We start from the raw sequence: 17,325 nt of genomic DNA on the forward strand, positions 1-17,325 counted from the left end.
TGTTGATATAAAAATCAAACATTGAAATTTGCTTCACCCACTTCGTAATTCCATCTTTCTTTCCACATTTTAAATACTATGACAAAATGGCTAGATACAGAACAATAGATAGCATGCTGGACCATCAAATATTAGCAGAGCTGAAATCAAGAAAGATCTCATTACCAAAGGTTGCTGTCGAAATGTGTATTTGTCCTACATGTGACCGCAGCCCACAAGCTTCAAACTGAAGGATTGAGAGAGAAAAAGAACTTGTTAAAGAACTCAAACAAAGGGATGTGCCTACTATTAGCAGAAAAGGAATCCCTGATTTCGACTATCCAGAACTACCTCAGAAGCTGAATTATATGGCCACTTTCTTGTAGGGTTTGAAGTTCAGTGAGTCTTCAAGGCTTTGCTAACAAAAAGAAACCTAGAAGAATACAAGTTCATGGATCTGTTCTCTCTTACCCCATGACAAATAATGTTTGCACCAATAAGATGTATTTATAAGTACAAGGTACACTGGTTTAAGTTTGAGACCTCTAGCTTTTCCTGAAAAGAAGCTGTCTTGATTGCTTTTCTCTCTTTGCTGTGACAAAATATCTGACACCCAAAGTGAGGGAAGGAAGGGTTTATTTAGCTCACAGTTTGTGGAGGTTTCAGTCCATAATCAGCTGGCTCCAAAGAAGAATGGCACATGGCAGAGGGCAACAGTTCATGGTGGTAGAAAACAGCACAAGCAACAAGAGGAAAAGAGGAGGAGCACAGAGAGAAGACTCTTTCTGTCCCTTATATTTTATGTAGGCCACATCCACTTGGGCATGGCACTCACACTCATAATCCCAGCATTGTACCATGAGTCATTCACAAACTCTAGAAGCCCAACTCCCCTACTGCATGAGGCTCATGGGGTGATCCAGGCTCAAACCATAACAGAATCTATCTATGAGCCAGTGGGAGACGTACTCAAGTATGCCTCCACTGTGTAGCTTTAAAGTGGTATGCACAGAGACTTCTGATCCATACACAGTGGTGGACAAGGTGGGTATGTTGTGGGCACTGTGTGTGTAGTATTATTACCTGCTATAATGGTGGGCAGGCTTCCAATATTTTATATACTGCCTTTTCAAACACTAAGTAGCAATTTTGATCCTTGTTAATAAGGGTAAGTGGGGATAAAAATATTTGAAGTGCCTTAAAAGACTATCTGTAATAAAATAGAAAAATAGCCATAAAACAGGCATAAGAAAGCCACAGAATACAGATGAAAGGAGGGTAAAATAAAGATATGAATGTCTTATTCCTCCCCATTTCCTACAATGAACTACAAATTTGACTTTTAATTTTCTTCCAGCCAAGGTACAGCGAGTAACAGGAACACTTAAAACAATGTTTTACATGGTGCAAAAGAAATAGGGAGTGGGGATTTCTGTATACAAATATTTGATAACTACTTTCAGAGGCCTCTAAAATGTCATTAGAACAATTATTTTCCTTTAGGTGTCACTTAATACTTCAAATGGTATTTTATTTCTTGTTTTATGAAAAAATAAAACTTCATGACCAAATACTAAGAGAATAACAATAGTTATTACACTGTGTATCACTGTCTTCAAAGTAGTTACTCAGAGTGCAAGACACAGTCCATAAAGATTCTTACAGAAAAAGAAACACAGTAACACAGAACTTTCTTTTTAATGAACTAAGATAGTTATAAAAGCATTAAAGTACTGTGAGGTAAAATTTGAGAGTATTATTAAAACAATAATGTAACAAAAAATAATATATCTCTCACTCATGAATCGAGGGATCCTGTCTAACAGGGAACACAACAAATAGAAAATATGCCCAAAGAACCCCAAGACAGCAAACCAGAGGGCAGCAAGTGTATACTGGTACACAGAAAAGAGCCTCTCATTTAGGACCTCTATCCTCTTACGTAACCTAAAATTCTAATAAAGATCATTAATTTTCCTTTAAAGTTACAGTAGATCAAAAGCAATCAAATTACTACAGAAAAACTATGACATATATCTTTCCAAAGTGGGCTCTTGGGAAGGCAGAGGTAAGAAATGCATCAAGACTGTTAGAGTTCATATTGCAGCCCTTAAACGCTACAATAGATAGAACGATGTGATGAGCCTCACTTTCTGGCCCTGGACCCCAATCCTTCATAAATCAGCATTTCACAGAATTACTTCAGGCAACCTTTCAGGGACAGAAATACCATCCTGTTTGCTCACACACAATTTGTAATCTTTGTGTCTTTCTAGGTCCATGAGATAAAATCCTTACTTAAAATGGCCCACAGGTCACCATTCTATCTCCTGCCTGTTGACCAGGCTCTTCTTCCTTTAATCCTTGCCTGCTTGGGTCATTTCACATTTCCTTCCCTCTATCTGGAAGGTCTCACTGCTGCTGCTTCTGTTAGTGTGCAATGTCATTTCCTTAGAAAGATTACCTTAGGTGTCATGGTGGTGCAGGATCCCAGCACTCTGGGAAGCTGAGGCAGTAGGATCACAAGTTGGAGCCCAGCCTGGGCAACGTAGCAAGGGTCTGTCTCAAAGTATAAAGAAATGAGTAAGTGACTGGGGATGTAGCTCAGTGAGAAGGCCCTGGGTTCAATGCCTTACTGCTAAACAAACAAGCCTTACCTAGTCCTGGAGTTTTCGCTTTCCCTGTTCACTGTTAGCACATTTACAGTTGTTCTTAATTAGTCTGACTAATCAATATTCCCTCTAGTGCCCATGAGCTCTGGTGGAACAAGGACCATATCTGGCTTCTGTATATGCTGAATATATGTTTACTGCTAAAAAAGAAGATAACGTCACAGGACAAACACGATGCATCTTCCTGGTATATAATATTTAGAATTTACTAAAGAAAAATTCATTATAGAGTAGAAATGAAAAAAAAAAACCATGAATTTTAAAGCTAAAAAAGATTTTCAAAATTCTTCAGGCTACACCCCCAGATTTTTCTGGAGGCATTGTGCTTAAAATAATATGGAAACTGTGTGGTAAGCAACCATTTCACAAGGATCTGGATAACCAATGCTTATCTTCGTTTTACTAGATGAGAATATGTATGCCAGTTATTATTAGTAGTATTATCATTAGTATGCTTGAGAAACCCATCCCCCAGTGGGGAAATCATTGGGTACTATATCAAAGATTACAGGTGGGGCTGGCGCCAGAACCCAGGTCTCAGGGGACCATCCAGCACCCAGCTTTCATCAGCGCAGGGAACTTGCCATCTGGTCCCCGCTGAAAGGATCCCCATCCACCCTCGCGAACTAGAAGCCATGTCTAGGGCAGACGGCCTCTGCAGGGCTCAAGGACACTTTAAATTCTAATGGGGCAGAACCGAGGAAGCGAGCAGGAAAATGAAGCCAAGCATTTTCCAGCAGTATACGCCGAGGCTTTCTGCTCTCCTGGGCGGGACCGGGCAGGTCCCCTAGAGATGCAAACCTGGGTCGCTCCTCTCTGGCCCAAACCCGCGCGGCTCTCCCCCTTGTGGCGGAAACGCAGAGTGCGGCGCACTTCGGAGACCCGGTCCTTCCACCTCCTTTTCGGAAGTGCAAGGCAGTAGTAGTTCTGGGGCCTGGAAGGCGGGAAAGCCCGGAGTAACTAAGGCGAAGACGCGCCGCAGGAGTTCACGAGGCCGCCCGGCTTCGTGGTCCTGGAGCGTGGCCAGTTCTCCCACGCAGACGTGGGCCACAGCTGCCGGTTAGGAACCCGGGGCCCCCGGGGCAGCTGCCGAGGAGGGTGGTCCCCTGGGACGCGCCGCGTCTGCCTCTCCCTTGGCCAGCAGGAGGGGCGCGACGGAGGTCCAGAACCGCGGACCCAGTGCCTTCCTACCCGCGCAAAAGCCAGGGCGCTGCGGCCGGCGGGCGGCGCAGAACACTCGCGCCACCGCCTGGGGCTTGCGCGCCGCGCGCGCGCGCGGGCGGGCGTGGGCGGCACGGGCGCTACTAGCACGCGGCGTGCGCGCTCCCCCGCGCGCCCTCAGCCCGGCCCGAGCGCGTCACAAGGGCGAGCGGCGGGCGGGCGGGAGTGGAGAGGGGGTGGGGCCGCGGGGCCGGAGGGGCCCGGGAGGCGGCGGCTGCTGAGCCGGAGCCGGAGCTGGGCGAGGGCGGCTGCGGTCCTGTCGGCGGTGTCGGCAGCGGTGGGAGAAGATGGTGGCGCTGGAGGTAGGAGCGGCTGGAGCGGAGCTTTATTCCCAGGTTTGGCACCGTCGCTGTCATTAGCGCCGCCTGCTTCCGCGGGCCCGCGGACCCAGCTGTCAGGCAAGGTACCATCGCCAGGGAGGGGTGGGAGAGCGAGGGTGCCCGGCGCCGGTGCCGCCCGGGACGGAGCCCTGGTCCTCGCCGGGAAGGGCGCTCCCGGGCGCGAGAAGCGCTGCGTGGAACAATGGTGAGGAGGCGCAGCCCAGAGGGCGACATCCAGGGGGCAATGCCTGTGGCCGGCGAGGCCGGGGAAGGGTTGTGGCAGAGATGCCTGGCGTCCGGTGCGCGCCGCGATGCCGGGCTTGGAGGGCAGCCAGCGGGCCTAATGACAGTCATGGCTGGAGTGCATGTGTGTGTGTGTGTGTGTGCTCGCGTGTGTGTAAAAGGTACAGCAAGAGGGATGGCGGTAGCGGACCCAGACCTGAGGTGCTGGGGGATGAAATTTCCAGGAATCCCTGCTAGAATCCCTCTGCTGGCAGCTGGCTCTCGGAGAAAGACTGTGACGATGGAAACCCCGAGGTGGGCAGGACGCACTTGGTGTGCGGAGCGTGGACGGAAGCAGTAGGGTAGGGGCGGGTTTGTAAAATCTCCAAGTGTGCGTACGCGGGTGGTTGCATCCACGCTCCCCAAACTGTGCCCCAGATCCAGACGTCTGCCGGAGCCTGAGTTAATGTCACCAGCGAGCACTGTGGGACAGTGTTATTTTGAGCCTGCAACTCTGAGTGCAGTCTCTGTTCTGCCCCTGCTTGCAGATGGCCCCGGGTAGGGATTCTCGCTTCCTCTTTCTCTGGCCGCCTGAGGTGGGGATGTGGAAGTGGGCTGTCGTTTTGGGGCACAGAGCAAGGAAACAGGATAATGGTTGCACTTTCTGGACTTGCTGGTGTCCCAGGTTTTGAAGGGAGCCTGCGTCCTGTACTTGTGTCCCCAAGACCCTTTTCCGCGAGGATCTCGGACTCTGACTCTGCAGTTTCTATTGTATTGTTTATCCCTTGTCTAACCTCTTCTAAAGGGGAGGGTCTTTCTTTAATGGTCACTTTTCTCGCCCCTTCTCCACAACTTTGATTGCCAGCTAAACCTTTTCCTTGCACATTTAAATGCTGAAAACCTCCGGCTGAAGAATGGGTAGTGTTGGTTTATTTCAGAATGAACTCTGGAGGTGTGCATGGAAAGATAGATGGGAGGGGACTCTAAAAAGAGGAGAGATGTGGAAGAAGTGAGGTAAAAATGAAGGAAAAAAGGTCATACTGAGAAATATCTGGGATCTCCTTGGCCAACATCACTTGGCCAGGGTGTTTTCCTTAGAAGACAAGATACTTTAAATCTGCTGCTTGGTAGCATTCTGGCTTCCACAATGGCTAGGTGGTGCCCGTCGTTCGGAACTGAAATCTCCGAAGACCCATGATGATGGGATCGCGGCAGTAAAGTCCCTGCTTTCCTCTCCAGTGTAGCACACTAATATGAAATTTATGAAATGTCAGGCTTCCACCTGGAAGCTAGGACACAAACGTATCCAGAGTCTGGAGTTTTTAATTGTCTCTGTGTGATAACGCTAGGCTTTGGTAGAGAAAGATAGAAAGGCATATCCCTGTGTGTCCATCGCAGCTGGACTCCCCCCACCCACCCCGTCACTGTTTCTCCTGCAGGATTCATAGAAATAAGTGCACCTTTATGCTCACTCTCTTGGTACTTCTTTATTAGAATGTCGCATGACTAGATGAGCCTGTTTAGGACACATTTTAGTCATAACACTTTAAATTCTACTGCATTGCTGTCACTGGCTGCCCTGGCCCTCTTTGAAAAGCCTGTAGCATTCAAATCTATAGAAATAAATTAACAACACATTGGCAAGAAAGGTTTCTTTTCTTTTTCTTTATTAAAGATTTAGGGTATTTTTTTTGGCAAAACTTGTATGACATAATTGTTACATTGAAAATAATAAGACTAGAGCTATCCACATTTTTTTCTTTCCATTTATCTTTTCTTAATTAATGGTGATATATAGGCCAGGTGTTCTGGAAGCTGCCAACATAAAGTAAATTTCCCACATCCTTCAAGTCAGGCCTTCTAAAATTTTAATATAAGGTTATTGGATGTCATCCAAGATTTAAGGATAGATTTATGAAAATGAATTTTGAATATTAGTTCTTTACTCTCTTATTGGTTCTGCCAAATCTCTTTCTGAGAAAAGTACTTTTGGGATTTAAAAGGTATCCTAAGAGGTTTTTAAAGTCTTCCTGTTTATATTTGCAAGTTAAAACTAGAGATGTAAATTTCTTAAAGTTTAAGAATATTAGGGATTAGCAGGTTAAATAACCTGTTTAGAGAACAAGTAATTATACCACAACAAAATTTATGACTCAGGAATTAGTGATTTTGTTTCTACTGTAAGTAGGGTAATTTTTTAAATGAAATGCCTGGTGTTTCGATTGGGCTGGTAAGGTTAATGATACAGCTTGAATTTGTGATTCAGTCCGGTAAACGATTGTACCTTTTGCTGTAGCCTGCAGCAAGCCATTTGTTTGGCATGGATGCCTTTTCTTCACTTAGTGTATCAGTGCTTTTCTTTCCCATTTTTTGTCCTCTTAAAAGTTAATTTTTTCAGAAGACATGGAAGTAAAAGACATTTGCAAATTGACCTGTGGGGCCAAAAGGAATAAACCACCAGGCATGGGGATATAGGGCTTTTATTCTACACAAAACAAATAATTGAAAGAATGGCAAGAAGTGAAAATGGATCTCCTTTTCCATAAGTTGAATGCAAAGGAGAAAGAAAGATGTATTGAGGGAAGGAATGTAATTAGTATAGAAGGGTTGGAACCTAAGATAAGAATCTTTTCCAAAGAAGAGGAATTTGACAGTTTAAGGGGAAGCTAAATGAGGAGGTCTTCGAGATCATGGAAAGGTACTCGGTGAAGGTGTAACTTTTGAGAAGAAGCATAAGAATTTTGAGTTGGGATAAAAAGTGGCTTATAGTCTTTTGGGTAAAATCAGAAAAGCTGTGGGCAGGTTTAGGCCAAGAGTAGAATGACAAAAACTTGTTTTTATTGTGAAAATCTAGCAGTGAGACCATTGGAATGGATAAGAAATTATGACCCAACTTTGAGGAACTCCTGTATTCAAAGAGCATAAATTTTAGTGGAACCAATTAGCCTTGTGTAATTAGAGCTCAACAATTACTTAGGTAGTTTTTGTAACAATGAGTATTTAATGTCGTTAAATTCTATGGTTCTTCCTTATGCTCGTGAAAAGAGAGGAATGTTTACCTTTAAATTATCTGAATAAAAGACTCCACTTGATGGATTATTTATGAATACTTTCTCAGGGATCTCTGAACTAAATAAATAAGGTTTATAACAAATAATTGAAAAATACAAGGATTTTCAAAAGGATGAGCTTTTTTTCATCTATAATGACTGAGAGTTTTATAGTCAAGTGTAGAGTCAATTTTTCAAATGAAAAATAAAATATAGCACTTCATCCAACACCATACACTTCATAAACACTGTATATTTGTCACATGAATACATGAATAAATTAATTTATTTTAGTAAGGTAGGCATAGTATGTGAGATTTGAAGTTTTACAATATCTTATACAATGAACATTGAATGAGTCCTGTGGCCTGTACAAGTTTATGTTACCATTAAATCTCCTTTATTTGTACTTATTAGATATATTGGTGCTTGGCCCAAAGATAAACAAAAAACTTGCACCACAGTTTTTTCTTTCACAAAATAATTGTGTAGCCTTTTGGCGCTCGAGTTTTGGCAGTGGTAGCGAATCTGTGGACGCGTGCTATGTTTGTATCACTGAAGAAGACTCTAAGAGGTTTGTCATCACCAAGTTTCGGTGTTGATTCTAAGTGCGTTTGTGGAACTTCAGCTGTGGTGGGTGACGATTTTTAGGTTCTAATTGTGAAGTTTAATCATTTTTCAGCAAATATTTATTGAGCAACCTGTCTTGGCCAGCCACTATTCAAGATGCAAAGAGTAAAGAAATTTCTAATATTATGGAGAGTTTAGTGAGAGGAGACTAAAAATAAACAGATAAGCAAATACATATGTCAGGCAGTAAGTGCTATGAAGAATTAAACAGCAAAGACAACAGAGTAAGACATTGTAGGGGTGTGATGTTATTTTATACAGGGTAGTCATGGAAAGCCTTAAGTAAGAGGGCTTAATAAGAATGTGAAGGAATAAGCCATTTGGAAGTGTTATGGCTTGTGTTTAGACATCTCCCAAGGCATCATGCAGTCATAGGGGCAGGCTTTTTAGAGGGTGCTGAATCTAGAGTGTATGATTTGTAGTGCAATGCTGGAATTGAGTATGCTGGGGGTTAAGGGTAGGTGACTGCTGGTTCAGTTCACTGATTTGATTGGCATCAGCCCAACCCCAGTAGACTGGATGTAATATAAAAAACATAAAGAGGCTTGCCTCATGCTCTCTTGCTGTTGCTGCCTTCTGCTGCCATGACCTATTGCCTCTCAGCCATGCTACTCTGCCTTGGAGCCAGCCAATTATGGGATTATGGACTGAAACCTCTACAAACTGTAAACTAAATAAATGTTTCCCCTTTTAACTTTGAGTATTTTGTCTTAGCAATGAGAAAGTAACTCAGCCAGAGGGAATAGGTTTTTAGTCAGAAAAAACATTCAGTGTGAGGACCTCAAGTTGGAACATGCTTGGCAAGATCAAGAGACAGCGGAAATGTACCTTGGGACCTGTGTTTCACCTGGACTTGTGGTATCGCATCTGAGAGATGGAGCAGCCATTTAGGGAATCTGATCAGATGCTTAGCCTTTTGAGAGTGAATTAATCACCCATAAAGCTGCATCACTGCATATCATATTTGGGCCCATTCATGAGTCAGTGCTGGCTTTCGACAAAGGTGGATGTCCTAAAGCAAACTTATAAAAGTTAGAAAACTTGAAGAGTGAGTCTGTGATGAAACACTTGTCAGTTGGAAGTAATCTCTGTCTTTGCATCTGCCACCTCATTCTTCTGTGGTCTGAATCTTCTTTAAATATAGTTTTCTTTTGTTCCCTCCCCTTTCCTTTTCCATCCTTAAGTATAATGTCCGTAAGTATATAACTCCGTCCTTTTATCTGAGTATATACAACAGCACAACAATCTCTGCATTAATAAGAGAGCCTTAAATACTTACTGAATGGAATGGATGAGGCTAAAGCTCTTTTACCTTGACTTCTGCAGAGATTTGCAAAAGAGGACACAGAATCTCTACAAGATGCTGAAGTGGTTTATGCATGCAGACCTGGAGTCAAGATCATTGATTTGGGAGGCAAGCCCAGGAAGCACAAGTGCAAGACTGAGGAAGATGAGATTAATGAGCAGGCCACCGCTGAGCACGACTGAGGCTTGGCTCTGCTGGTGTCATGTGAGCCATCAAGCAATAGTGAAACACGCATTTTCCCTCCACTTACCCTGGAGGCATTAACCTCACCATTTTAGGACTACACCTAGCAGCCTGAGCAAGCTCCAGAGGCAGCAACACAGAAAGCTCTCAGGTAGAGAGGCTAAGGGGAAGGCCCGGCTGTCAGTGTATAAGAACTGTTAATCAAAGCTACAAGTGAACTGAGGGGAGCTGGGGCCTCTGTTCTACATGACTCATGGAGAGCCTAAAGAATTTTCTGACAGATAAAAATTTGTCAGAAGTTGTTGGTGCTTTAACTTAGAGATTTTAATGTAACTCATAAGCTTGTTACCTGAGGTACAGATTATCCCATATGCTTGTTGTGTATAAGGAACCCTCGATTAGGTTTTCCAATGAGGTTTTCAAAACACATTTTATGTCAATTTGAATATGCAAATTCTAGGAATATAGGGAAAGAGTGAAATACTTTTACATTTAATTAATTTACTTGCTTCTATTTTAAATTACGTTATAATTTATAGGTGTTATATCCACTGTAACACGTTACAGGGTAGTTTATTCAGATGTCTTCCAGGCCTGTGTGACTTTAGAGTCTGTCATCACCAGCCACTTTTGGTATATTGATTTCCATCTGGCTTGCTTGATACACATTACTGCTTGCGTTTCTGTATGATGGTACCACTACTGACTTTATTCCACACACTCTGTGCCCATTCACATAACACAAGAACATTTTGTTTTTTCTTTCTTCCTTTTCATGGTATCTGTAACCCAGCACTTCCCTGTGGTTGGTGTAAGGTCGTCACAAAGCTTCTCCCATGAATGTTTACTTATCTCAGTATTAACTCTGGGTCTCTTTTACACATTCATTCAGTCATTTATTGGTTTTCAATCACACAACCTCCATAAACATCCCTATCTTGTACTGACTGAGGTTGCTTCTGGCTGTCTTTTCCAGATACTTCTGAAACTTCAAATACACATCCCCTTTCACGAAATCTGCAGCCTTCCCAGATAACCGTTTTTAGACTTCATTTCTTCCTTTGTAATCCGTCACCATCACATGCAGCATTCAGGCATTGTTTGATTTTTCAATTCTGGTTATTTTGGAGGTGATAGGCTTTTTAGCCTTCAGAAGAAAGTAATGAAGAAAATGTTCTATAAAATGGGAGACTTCGTAAGTATTCCCACATAAGGCAGCTTTCTCTTTTCTGAAATATACTATTTTGGAGGACAGAAATCACATCTTATTTTTGTATATGTAAAGCAGTCGTGGGAAGTTGTCAAGGAATGATTGTGGTGAAGCCATCCCTGCCCACCAGGTTTCCCGGGCAGCCTTCTCCTCTCCTGTTCTGTGGTAGATTAATTAGTTACAATTAGTGTGAGAAATAGCAGTGGTTTTTTTTTTCACAAAGGAGTTGACTGGCCATCCCTTCCAAATGATGTGTTGATTTATGTTTCTGGCTTTTGACAAATTTTGTATCTAAAAATCAGTTCTGTGTTTATTAACAGATTCATACTATTTTGAAGAAGTGTACTTGACAAGGTGTGTATAAATTGTAGCATTTTGGGGAGGTGGGGGTTCTGGAGATGGAACCCAGGGCCTAGCATATGCTAGGCCGACTACATCCCCAGCCCCACTGTAGTATATTTACAATGCAAAAAAAGGAGCTTGTCATTTAAAGAAATCCCATTTAACAGGAATGCTTGCCTCCTAGATTGACTAATAAATTAGAATTTTTATATCAGACTGTACCAAACTGGGTGATACCTTCTTGCAATGGCTTTTGCACATTTTCTTACCATAATTCTTAGTGACAATACAATTTATATGATCATCTGGCATTGTAAACACATAGATACACGTACAGCACCCAAACAGGTTTCATGCAGCAGTGTTTGCCGTTCCTTACGTTTATGCATGCTGATATTTTCTATCCTATTCTGGCTGGCTTTTTTTTCATGTTTGCTAACACAGAAAACTGAGTTCAACCTTAATAAATCCTGACTCACAGTGTAAAACACACTGCCTCATTGTATTACATTCATCAGAAGAATGCTTATTTTCTCATAGTATGAAATAATTTCGTGTTAGCATGGTATTTTTTCCCCATTTGTTTCACATCATTAGCATATCTGAGTATTTGGTGGTATAGATGTATGATGTCACAACACTCACAAAGTGAAACTTTATTTTTAAGTAAACATTTTATTTCCAAAAGAAGAAAATATGAATGTGGAAATTGGAAACTGGAGCAAGGTGGAAATACACAGGTTCTTAAATCCATGACATTCCTGTCCCGGTGAGCTTACTTCCTCCCATGCCAGGTTCTGTCTCCTCAGTGCTGTCCTGGGCTTCTCCCTTCCTGGCTCTCTCCCTGGCTTATTACTGGAGCTACTCAAGTTTCAGGTGTTCAATCCAATTAGTTAATTCTAAATTACAATCTCAGTTTCTTCCCAGGTGTGCAAATGGTTTTTATACCTACTTTTCTTCCAAATAACTTTGAAAGTGTAAAATTCTTTTTTCCCGAGCTAACACCTGGGGGAGATTTTCCCTGAAGGAGATAGAGGCTGTTCTACAGGTAGAAGGTTTCCATGGTGTCGGATCATATGAAAGAAAGCCTAATGAATCTTGGGTTGAAGTATGATTGTGTCTTTTCTGACTGTCTGGTTATCTAATGTAAATACCATACATATGAATCTCTTTTTTTAAAATGCTCCATCCAAAGCCTGGCATGCTGGTGTACACCTATAATCCCAGCACGCAGGAAGCTGCAAGTTCAAGACCAGCCCCAGGCTACAAAGTGAGCTCAAGGCCAGCCTGATCTGCATAGTGAGACCCTGTCTCAAAAAGACAAAATTAACTAATTAATTAAAATAAAAGATAAAACATAAGCTCCATCCAGTGACTAATAACAAGTTAGCATCATATAGTACCAGGCCATATGTAAAGTGTTTTATACTATCCACATGACTGGCTAATGTATGTTTCATAATGATCTTATTTACTCTTTAAGTCCATATCAGGATCCTGGCATGGTGGTGCACACCTGTAACCCAGCACTTGAGAGGTAGAGGCAGAAGTATCACCATGAGTTCAAGGCCAACGTTGGCTACATAAGCACGTTTCTAGGCCAGCCTGGAATGCATAGTGAGATCCTGTCTCAAAACAAAATCAGACCAGACCACCTCAGGAGAGAACTTACATTGCACTGCAAATAAAACTTGGGGGGGGGGGGTCTCAGAGGCTGTGTGACTAAAGAACAGGGCAGAAGAGAAACTGCCTTAGGTCCAGGGGTAGGAACAGGTCTAGACAACTACAGGTCCAAAGACCTTGTCTTCTGGGCTTGGAAACAGCCTCCCACCCCACCTGCACTCTTGTTTGTGATGTCCTCATCCCACATGGTGTGTGTGTGTGAACTGCATTGCTCTCTGCAGTTTTGGCACTGTGGCTTGGAAAGGACCCAGACTGTGTTAAAGAATTGCCATAGCAAGTTGTCAGCAGTGAGCACATCTCCAGGTTGGACTGAGCCTCAGCTTGCCAGCTGTAGAAGGGGCATGAAGAAACCTGGTCTCGGGGCTGGGGATTTAGCTCAGCGGCATAAGCGCCTGCCTTGCAAGCAGGCAGTCATGAGTTCGATCCCTGGTACCGATAAAAACGAAAAAAGACAAAAAAAAAAAAAAACAGAAAAAAAAAAAGAAACCTGGTCTTCTCATCTATTCAGGTATTATGGAAGAGTCAAATGAGATATAAAAGGCTAAAGAAAAGCAAGAAGATGCAGTTTCCTTCATAATGATGTTGAACAGAAATGACTCCCTAGATCTCAAAGCATCGCCTCTTTCTAAACCAGGGGTCAGCAAACTTCTCTGTATAGAGCCTGACCGTGACTAGGTTTTGTGGGTCATGTAGTCTCTGTTGTAGCTTTTCAGTTCAGCTGTGATAGTGCAAAATCGGCTGTAGACAGTATGTAAGCCAATGAGCTTGGCTATGCTCCAATAAAAGTTGATTTATGAATGCTGGGATTTGAATTTTATATTACTATGTATCAGGACATTTGTACTTGTCTTGACTTTCTTTTCAGCCATCTAAAAACATAAAATCAATCATAGCACCTTAGCAGTACAATAACAGACTGTTGGCTGCATCTGTCCCAGACCTGAGATTGCTGATCCCCAGTCTAGACTCTCACTGCATTTTGTCCCACTTTGGAGTCCACCAGGTCGTGTTCTTTTCTATCTGTGCCTAATGCGCACAAACCCTATATAGTAACCAAGTACATACTGAGGAAATGGCAATGAGAATATTTGTTACTTTTCTATGCATCTTGTTTTTCTGTCTCTAAAAGAAATTCTGCTTATTCTCTAGCAAATCTCCAAAAGTGATTGTTAACATTTTGTGATTAAATTAAGGACTTCGAGATTCTTGTGTTAAAGCCCACTCCCATTAACAATAAAAGGAGAAGAGTGTCAAGAGAGAATGGAGAGAAAACAGATAAAGCCAAAAGTTCAGCATGAAAGCATAGCCAAAATGACCAAATGCTTAGCTCTTCTCCCTTGGGCTTTCTGTCGATACAGGAAACTCTAGAACAGGCTAAGGTGCTTCTATGCCAGTAGCACTGCCTTTTGGTGTGCTTTCCTCAATATTCAAACAGAAACAAGAATTTGGTGCATTTGGGTATAAATAAAGAGAATTTAGTAGAGTGTATTTACTGTTTTGTCTGTTTTTCCCCATTATGTATTCAGAAATCATAGACATCTGTCTCAAAAGCAAAACCCTTGAGCACAACTTGTCTTACTTTTTAATAGGTACAAACTTGAAAGTTGGATTATAAAGAAATACATAAAATTTTCTCAAAATGAGATGGACAAAAGGGGGTGGAAGATTAATACCAGGACCTGTTTGCATGTGTTTATTTTTCTGCATATTCCGAAACAGATGTTCCTCAACTTATGAGGGGGTTGTGTGCAACAAGCTCTTGTAAAATGAATATATCATGTGGCACAAATGCATGGAGTCCTCCTAATCTACTGAATGCCCTTGCTTAGTAACAGCACCCTGGAGAGCTTCAGTTATTTCCCATCGTGATCGAGGGGCTGACCAGAACTGCTGCAGCTCAGTGCTGCTGCCCAGGAGCCTGCGAGCTGTCCTGCCTCCACTCAGTAGCCCACGGAAAGATCGAAGTTCATCATTTCTACTGAGTGCACATTGCTTTTGCACTGTTATATAGTTGAAAAATTGTAAGTTGAACCATTTTAACTCAGAGACTCAGTGTATTACCCTCTAATAAGGAAATTTTGTGTGTGTGTCTGAGTATACTTAAAGAATTGGAAGAAAGAACTAGAAAATCAGGACCAAATCATTAGTGGCGTATATTCTTCACAGAAATTTGCTAAGGAAAGATGCAATTAAGTCAACTTTCAATTAAGTACTTAACCATTTTAGTTTGCCAAAATATGTTAATTTGCTACAGCCTGTTTAAAAAGAAAGATCCACAGCATGTGTAAAATAAATATAAGTGTGCTTTTGACTTGAGTAAATTGTTATTGCTATGGTTAATGATGTCTAGTCCTAAAGACAGAATGGTAAGCCAGTGTTTAAAGTACATTATTACATTTAAGTCATGCAAGGTGTTTGAAGGCTGCTTGGGAGGATAAGAGTTTCAGAATTTGTTCCCTGTTATGTCTAAGCAGCTCGTGTGAGATGCAACATAGGGCTTACTGCAGTGCAAAGGCTGTTTTCAAAATTACTCTTGGTGGGTGGATACAGAGAGGCAGGGTGAGGGATGGGGAAGGCAGGCTTGTATGGTGGTGGGGAGGTAATTATCCATCTGTCCACTTTTGCTTATGTGGCATGAGGCTCCCTTGATGAAGCACAGAGAATGAGCTTATGAAGGCAGATGATTCCAGTGTCATTTATTATGCTATCTGCACATAGTGTTCACAAAGGTAAACCTTTTCTTCTTCTGGGAGCTTAACTTTTCCCTTTCTTACAACTGCTTCTCCTTCCTTCCACAGGGGATATCACGGTGGGCTGTTTACATCTCACTGTTTGTTTTGATTGACCTTTGTAAGTCTGCAGGTTTCCAGCACATACCAGATTATTCCTGATTGTCCACTCTTAGGGCTGTGGCAGGTCAGAAGGTCTGTATTAGTCAAGATGTCATAGGTCAGAGTTCATGTGTATGTGAGCTTCTTTAGTAAGGAGATGTCCCCCAGAGAACCTGAGAAGAAAAACAAAAATCAAACAAAAGTGTGATACTGGTCAAAGTGCCACAGAGGGTGACTCCAGCTTGATGGCAGAGGAGCTCTGGAGTGTGAATCAGCCCACTGCTGTAACTGCCCCAGTTAGTGGGTGCAGCAATTCTTACTCCATACTTGTGGGTCATTGGCTAAGGACCCAGGAGGAGGGGTTTTGAATGAGGGGGATCCTAAATTGTGAGGTATGTCTGGCTTCTACATGAAAAGACAAAGCCAAGCAACTCTCCTCCCCCAAATACTACAGCTTAATGGGAAAATATTGAAAACGGGGACCTTGTGGAGGTCAGCAAAGACACTGAAAGCAAACCAGTAACCTCTCCACTTTACAAGGGACAGTCAGGAGGCCTCCTCTCTGGGAATCCTAAGATACCAGTCTTCTCCCTGAGTATTGCTGGATTGCATGATAACTGTGTGTGCCATGGATCAGAGGCCTGGAGAGTCAACTGCTCTGATCCAGTAAATCCTTTGTTTCTTGAGTCTTCCATGGCATTCTTTGCTAGATATTTGACCCTAAGGTTTTCAATTCACTCATAGAAATGTATTAAAATCTCTTACTTGTGAATATTCTCTCTTCCATTCTCTTCGTAAATCTATACCTGACGTATTCCTTTACTTGAGATGAAAAAGTAAATTATTTGCCGTCTTTAACTAGGAGCCACTCAAAACAAAAGCTAAAGGAGAATCTGAAGTATATTGAAGTAGAAAGTTAGGGCTTGGAATGTAACTCAGTGGTAAAATTTGCCTATCATGCATGAGGCTCTAGGTTCAATCTCCAGCACTGCCAAAAAAGTACAAACTTTAAATAGGTTTGTGTGTGTGTGTGTGTGTGTGTGTGTGTGTGTGTGTGTGTGTATTTGCCTACACTTAAACATGCAATCCAAAGACCAATACTGTAGTTGGGAACTAGCTTATCCAAGCATCATTTAGCAAAGTTACTGTACTAATCCAAGCAAAGTGTTATAACCCATCATTAGCTGGGCAATGTGAGCTACTGTTGATATCGTTGGACTAAGCAAGGATTTGTCTGTCTTCTCCAGACTTTTTGAATATCATCCTCAGATGCAGGTCAGTAAACTTCAGCTGGCAGCATAGACCATGGCTACCATGTTACCACATCAGAGTTCACCTTTGGAAAGAAACAGTAAACAGGAGCCTAAGCAATAACTTTGACACACTGAAAACCCCGTCTTGTTCAAAGAATCTCAAATTTAAAAAGCTGCCTTTTAGGTGTAACAGATTACTGAGTGGGCTTGACTGAGTAAACTGCACATAACAACTGTCGTAGGTTCTCTCATAGCTCTTTTATATCCACTTCATAACATCTCTTCTCTGTTGGTTAGGTCTCTTAGATTTCCCAGTTATTCTTAAATGATAGAGTCAAATGCAATTTGTTAATCATATAGTACTATTTAGTGTGGTAATAAAAATTCCAGGCTCCTTCTAACATTTGATTTTTTAAAATTTCA

At 42.2% G+C, this 17,325-nt stretch overlaps 1 protein-coding gene across 4 annotated transcripts in view; it reads left to right on the top strand.

Annotated features, from left to right (window-relative positions):
* The first annotated feature begins 4,020 nt into the window (after positions 1–4,020).
* Positions 4,021–17,325, top strand: part of Apba1 (amyloid beta precursor protein binding family A member 1) — a 210,862-nt gene continuing 197,557 nt past the window's right edge. For 2 of the 4 annotated variants that reach the window (XM_063250102.1, XM_063250115.1), the window contains exon 1: positions 4,021–4,174. The gene's annotated coding sequence lies outside the window, so the exon portion shown is untranslated. Of the gene's footprint in view, positions 4,276–4,377; positions 4,398–17,325 lie in introns of those variants that run through there. The other 2 variants (XM_063250109.1, XM_063250112.1) reach the window with 2 other exon arrangements.

The sequence above is a fragment of the Cavia porcellus genome, unplaced genomic scaffold, assembly GCF_034190915.1.
Source record: "Cavia porcellus strain 051 isolate PalLab524CR breed Dunkin Hartley unplaced genomic scaffold, mCavPor4.1 scaffold_1, whole genome shotgun sequence".
Taxonomy (NCBI): Eukaryota; Metazoa; Chordata; class Mammalia; order Rodentia; family Caviidae; genus Cavia; species Cavia porcellus.